At 44.1% G+C, this 6,820-nt stretch overlaps 1 long non-coding RNA gene across 1 annotated transcript; it reads right to left on the bottom strand.

Moving 5' to 3' along the window:
- Window positions 1-1,368: 1,368 nt before the first annotated feature.
- Window positions 1,369-3,128, bottom strand: LOC102488755 (uncharacterized). Its single transcript, XR_333979.3, has 3 exons — window positions 3,065-3,128; window positions 2,733-2,874; window positions 1,369-2,254 (listed from the first exon to the last, which is right to left on the bottom strand). It is a non-coding gene; the product is annotated as an uncharacterized LOC102488755 (long non-coding RNA).
- Window positions 3,129-6,820: the final 3,692 nt, after the last annotated feature.

The raw sequence follows: 6,820 nt of genomic DNA, 5'->3' as shown, positions 1-6,820 counted from the left end.
ATCTTCTGGCAATTGAAAACAAACAAAAAAAAGAAAAAAGAAAACATCAACCCATGAGACAGAGAAGGTTCTAAGGCAGCTAGCAGAAGCAAACAAAAATCCTCTAAGAAGCCACAAATAGTGTTTTTTTCTCACAAATACTTTTTCAAGGATGAAGAGCAAACATACAAGGAACCAAGACACCGTGAATGATATACAACATAAATGTCAAGTGGCAGAAAGGAATTTGGAAAAAAAAAACATTGGTATTATCATGATACAGATTACACAACAACTACAATTACTTTGGTAAAGAAATATAACAATCTAATTACCAATTAGAAGGAAATACAGTGGACAGAGGAATATATTGAAATGGTCCATATACACAGAATGGGAAAATCCTGACTGGGAAATACTCTGGAGTCAAAGGCCCCCGTTCTTCACCAGAACGTTGTACAAAAGGGAAAGCTTTCAATCCTATACCGTTAGGCAGGATATCTGGTGTATGGCTTTATTGCAGATACCCTGTATCAGACTAATTTCTCTTCTACTCCTTGTTTTCCATGAGTGTTTATCATGAATATGTTGAATTTGTTTTTTTCTACATTTATTGAGATGATCATATTTTATTCAGTAATTGGGACCAGCAGATGGCATAATTGTTACGTCTCTGGACTCCCACCTAGTTGACCATGGTTTGAGTCCCAGACCCAGTGAATTAAAACACATGCCAGGCCATGTGTGTGTGCATGACCAAAATCCTGGGAAGAGAATGGAGGAGAAGGGATTATGATTTGGTCATTCTCCCTGGAGGTGATTACTCACTTTCTGTCTCTGTCTCTTTTTCTCTCTCCAGAGAATGCATGCACCTTATAGCAAAAATCTCTCAAAAAGCAAAACTTTACTTTCTCATTATGCATTACTTCTTATGTAATACTAGATTTCTGAAATACTTCATGTTTAGATTGTTACATTCCCATTCATGAGCAAAACTGGCATACAATCATCCTTCAATTTGCTGTCCTTGTCAAGTTTTCCCACCAGAATTATACTAAACTTCATAAAAAGTTGAAGTGTTAACTGCTTTTGGATATGCCACCTCCTTTTCCTCTGGAAGTGTTTAAGACTGTAATTATGAGTAGGCCAGCAGGTGGCATGGTGGTTAAGAAGGCAGGACTCCCATATGCCCACCCTAGTTCTCCTGGAAGTGGTGGCTTAAAACTCATGCCAGGTACATGCACAAAATCTCAGGAGGAAAATGGAAAAGGGATTGTTGAGCGTCCATCCCCCTGCGGAGGTGGGGGAGGGGGTGATTTTTCACTTTTCCTTTCACTGTTTTTGTCTCTATGTAGCGAGTGAACGTATTCTACAGCAAAAACGAAAGAAAAAAAAAAAACTTAAAAAAAATTTTAAGTATGTGTTCTTTACTATTTGGTTGAACCTGCCAGGGAAGTCATGGCGGCCCGGAGTCTCCTCTTTGCCAAGACTCTGGACTAGTCTTTCAATTTCTTTTTAGACGATTTAGGTTTTCTAGTTTCTGCACCTGGACTTCATTCCGGGAAGCTGACTGCAGAGGACTCAGGCGACAGAGCAACCCAAACAACACACATCAGTGCTGGACAGGGGTGAATCACCTCCGTCCGGCCGGGCGCCCAGTGTCGCGTCCCCAGAAGCTGCGTTCTGACGTCCTCGCCTGGCCGAGTCCCCTCACAGGACCGCCACGGAGCCTCCTGCATTGTGGGCCACATGTGGGGGCGTTCAGGTCTGAGCTCGTCCGTGTAGGCTGGATGACAGCGCGCTACACAGCCGTTCCTTCCGCCTGCTCTTCTCTCCCTTTATGAAAGGGGCTGAGGCGGGGGGGGGTAGAAGGAAGGGGTTTCCCATCCCGGAAAAGCGAAGCACGGGAAGTTTAGGTACTGCTAAAGGGAACGGAACTTGACGGAGGAACCTGATGCGGCCCGGAGGCTGCCAAAAGTTCACGTGACTCGCTGCTACTCAGTCGCTCACCGCTCCAGTCCACCGAGCAGGTCACGTGGCAGGCCGCCGGATCAGCCATCACGTGACCGCCGCGGAGCGCGCGACCTTGCGCAGAGGAGTACCGGGTTCCGTAGGACGAGCTTCTGTTGTCGCCCAGCCTCCCACGCGCCCGGATCCGCGGCCTTCCGCGCATGCGCAGCACGCAGCTGCCGCTCCAAAGGAGTGATCTGAATCACAGTCGCCCCACTTCCTCCTCCCCGGGCGGGAACGTGAGCCTGCATGTGCGATCTTGGCCCTGGGGAAGAACATGGTACGGTTATTGCCCGTCAGGCTGAAGCGGTTTTCGTTCTCATCCGCGAATCGCGATCGTCCCCCGAGGTTGGGAGGTAGTGTGAGCGGGCCCGGGAGCGCGCCTGGGGAGTTTGGTCCCGCACTCGCGCTCTCGCGGGAGCAGAGCTAGATCGGGGAGCGCGCCTGCCGGGGGCGCGCAGAGAGGACGTGTCACTGTCGTCGTCTCTCCCTGGGCTTTCCTGGGATGGGCCGTCTGTGCCAGACGCCCTCGCTGTCGCGGGAGCGTAATCTCATCGTCCGGAGAACCGCAACATCCCTTTCCTCCGCTCCGGGGTTTCTGAGCCTACACCACTTCCTTCAGTGATTCTGCCGGGTATCCCCTGCGTCCTCCCCCAAGCTGTCAAAGCTGAACTTGTGCGCCTCTACTGGATCTGCCCCGTGGTCCCTACGGGCATATGAAATATATCAATAAATCGCTTGACCTCGAAATTTCTGATCTTCGGCTGTGTTCTTTCATGTCCTTGATTACCATCACCATTCCAATGCAAGCGTCTCTAGACGCTTTCCAGTGTATTCCGCATCGCGGCTCTACTCTCAAGACGTGTGACATCTTCTCCAGCTGCTCTGTTGAAACACATACTTTACGATCTTAAAAATATTTCCCTTTGGTAGTAGATTTGCCTTATATATTTACACACACACACACACACACATTGATCTGTAGACATTTTCAAGCTTAGGTTTGGGAATGGATCCACCATGCCACCTGCTGGCCCTAGTTTATCATTCCTTACAACTCAAATCGGACCCTTACACGAACAGAGTGTTTTTATTAGCTTCAGGAAGACCATTTCAAAGCAAAGTTCTCTCCACTTCAGACCTGCAACAACAGAATTTCTTTATTAGCAATACAGACTAGTTTTTCTGATCATTTCAAATGCCAGGAAAAAGTAATTAAAAATGAATAGCTGTTTGTCTTTTATTTACATTTCGTTTGTTGAAGACACTTTTGTGAACCAGTTGGCACATGGTGCAATGTTTTTATTAACCGAATGACTGAATGATGAGTGACCCATCTATTAATATTTGAGGTTTAGTGGTCAAACATGGTTTATCTGAGCAGTGCAGATGTTGGTAGCCTGCAAATGCTGTTCTTACATCAGCAGTTCAAGACAGTTATTTCACTATACCACAGAATAAAGCATTCTATGCACTTGACCACATTATCAAGAGTTATTATAGGGATCAGCAGGTGGTATAGTGGTTAAGGGCATTGTACTTCCACATGGTTAACTGTGGTTCAAGTTCCAGACCTGGCGGCTTGCTTTCTCACTTTCCTTCTCTCTCTTACTCTGTCCCTCTCTGGTCAAATTTAAATAAATAAATAAAGTTAAGTAAAATAGTTATTTTTGAGGGACCAGCAGTTAGCGTAATGGCTATGTTGCTAAACTCCCATGTAGTTGACTGTGGTTTGAGTCCCAGACCCAGTGGCTTAAACTCACTCCGGGCGCGCGTGCATGCGTGCCCAAGATCCCAAGAGGAGAATGGAGAAGGGATTGCGATGTGGCCATCCCCCCTGGGGGGGGGTGATTTCTCACTTTCTATCTCTCTTTCTCTCTCTGTCTTTCTGGTGAGTGCACGCGCCCTTATAGCAAAAACACTCCAAAAAAAAAAGATAATTATTTTTGAAAAAGTTACTATAAATGGACTTTTTGTTTTTTCTTAATAGTTAAGCAAATTTAACTCTTTTCTCTCAAACCTTCTATTACTAAAGATAAGAGCCTTAGTGATTTCTTCCATTTTTAATTGCCAGAGGGCACTTGACAGAAAGAGAGAGAGAGAGAGAGAAACCCCCCCCTCCCGTGGACATGATCATGCCATGATCAATCTTCATTTCTCTATCCTGCTGGGATAGATATCACATCTACCGAATGTGTTTTGCAGGGCCAAAACTTGAACCATGGTGGGCCATTTAGGATCTAACTCCTTAAGCACTAGGCCACAGGGCAAGCCCATAATTTATTTTTAAAAATCTCTTTTTTGGGGAGTCAGCAGGTGGTGTGGTGGTTGAGACATTGAACTCCTATATGAATGACCACAGTTTGAGTCCCAGACCTCGCAGCTTGAGGATCACACCAGAGAGGTGTGCTTGTATACACAGAGTCCCAAGACAAAAATGAAGGATGAAGGAGAAGGGATTGTGGCATTGCCATTCCCCCAGGGGGTGATATCTCATTTTCCCTCTATCTTCTCTGGCAAGCACATGCACCCTATGGGGAAAAATAAATTGCCACAGGGTGCATGTGCTCCCTAGAGAGACAGAAAGACGGAAAGTGAAAAAAAGCATCCTATGGTGGAATGGCCACACTGTAATCCCTTCTCTATTCTTCTCTTGGGATTTTGGGCACATATGCACATGCACCAGGCATATTTTTCAAGCCACCAGGTCCAGGACTTGAACTATGCAAACAGCTGTGTAGGATCCAGCTGCCTTAACTACCACACCACCAACTGTCAAAAAAAAAAATTCCCCTTTTTAAACCTAAGTTTGGTAAATGATTTTTAATATGATTTAGAAATTGAAGTGTTAAAAACATGTGTATAGTGAAAAATCTGTCCCATACCTCTATAACCTATTTGTCCTATTTCCAATGTATCCCAGTCCACAGGCCAACCAGTTGGAGTTTCATTATCTATACCCAAAGTTTAAATACACTTATTTTGCTACTTTCTTTAATACTAAAGTAACACAGTATATGTATGCAATGTTCTGTATCTTGCTCTTTTCATTTAGACATTTTTGAAATACATGTGAGCAAATAATGTCATTCTTTTTGCTCAGCTGTGTAATATTCCATAGAATGGGGACCAGAAGTGGCACAGTGGTGATGTTACTGGGTTTTCACGGGAAAAATCCTCAGTTTGAATCCCAAGGCCTCACTAAGTACTCGGGACACACATGATCTGGGAAGTTGATTGTGGTGTGAACACCTTGTTGAGGATGTCCCCTTCTTTCCATCTCTCTCATGAAAGAAATAAACAAAAAAAGTATGAAAACAAATTTCAAGGCCAGCTCAGTGGTCTGGCGGTTAAAGCAGCTGGATCTCATGTTGCCAACTACATGGTTTGAATCTTGGCCCCAGAAACTGAAGAAATACATTGGGCAAGCAGGTGTGCATGCTCGAAATCCCAACAGGATGGAGACATGAAAGAGAAGGGACTTCATTCAGCATGCCTCACTGGAGGATGCTTTCTCTCTCTCTCTGTCTCTGTCTCTGTCTCTGTCTCTGTCTCTGTCTCTGTCTCTGTCTCTGTCTCTGTCTCTGTCTCTGTCTCTGATGAGAGCATATACCCTTTAGGGAAAAAAATAAATAATAATAAAGGGAGAGCCTTGTAGGCTAGACTTTTTGTGTGCTTTTCTTTTATAAATTTAATCATCTCCCCCAAAGCTTTCACAGGTACTCCATTTTCTAGATTAAATACTGGCAACTTTAGTATCTCAGCTCCCAGTTACCATGACAGGGGCCAGTGGGAGGGTCCCTGGGGAAGGGGGATACCTGGGAAAGAAAGAGTCTACATTTAGAAAAAGACATAGCTTGGGTTTTGTCAGGAGGGGAAAAATGGTTCACACTCAGAAAATCTTATCCAAAAACTGCCATCTAGTGTTCATTCCTGAGAATATATCCTGACATACAAATCCTTAGGCTCCCCCCCCCATATTTCTATTTATGTTTTTTTTTATTATTATGCATCAGATTTTAAATAAAATTTGACTACTGAAAGAAACACAATTTTAGGGACCAGCAGATAGCGTAATGGATATGTTGCTGGACTCCCATGTAGTTGACTGTGGTTCAAGTCCCGGACCTGGTGGCTTAAAACTCACACCGGGCACGTGTGCATGCGTGCCCAAGATCCCGAGAGGAGAACGGAGGAGAAGGGATTGCGGTGTGGCCATCCCCCCTGGGGGGGTGATTTCTCACTTTCTGTCTCTGTCAGTCTGGCGAGCACCCTATAGCAAAAACCTCTCTAAAAAAAAAAAAAAAAAAAAAAAGAAGAAGAAGAAGCAAAAACCTCTCAAAAATAAAAATGAAAAATAAAGTTGAATAAAATAATTCTTTAAAAAATGAAAAAGACATTAAATATACATATATATAATATGTATATATGTGTATATATACATACACATATATTTTTTATATATATAAATATATAAACTGTTCCAGGTAGAGGGGGTAGCCGAAACAGATCCTAAGAGAGAAGTAAGCATAAGGGTGTTTTATATGATAAGAAGGCCAGTGCCAGTGTGGTTCAAGGGAAGATGGAAGGAAAGGGGGAGGCTGAGATCAGTGAGGATGTACTGGGTAGATTACACAAGGCCCACCAGACTACCATTTGGTTTCCTCCACCTTGCTCTGTGCTTTGGGGTTTTTCCATCTCCTGCTCTCTCTCACACATGTACTCTCTCTCTCTCTCTCTTTTTAAAAAATTTTATTTATTCATTCATTTATTTTAATTTGACTAGAGAGAGACAGAGAAAGAGGGAGAGAAAGTGGGAAAGCACGCCACC

Source organism: Tupaia chinensis, unplaced genomic scaffold (genome assembly GCF_000334495.1).
Source record: "Tupaia chinensis unplaced genomic scaffold, TupChi_1.0 Scaffold000121_1, whole genome shotgun sequence".
In the NCBI taxonomy this organism is placed as follows: domain Eukaryota; kingdom Metazoa; phylum Chordata; class Mammalia; order Scandentia; family Tupaiidae; genus Tupaia; species Tupaia belangeri.
This window is presented reverse-complemented; position numbering and strand designations above follow the sequence as displayed.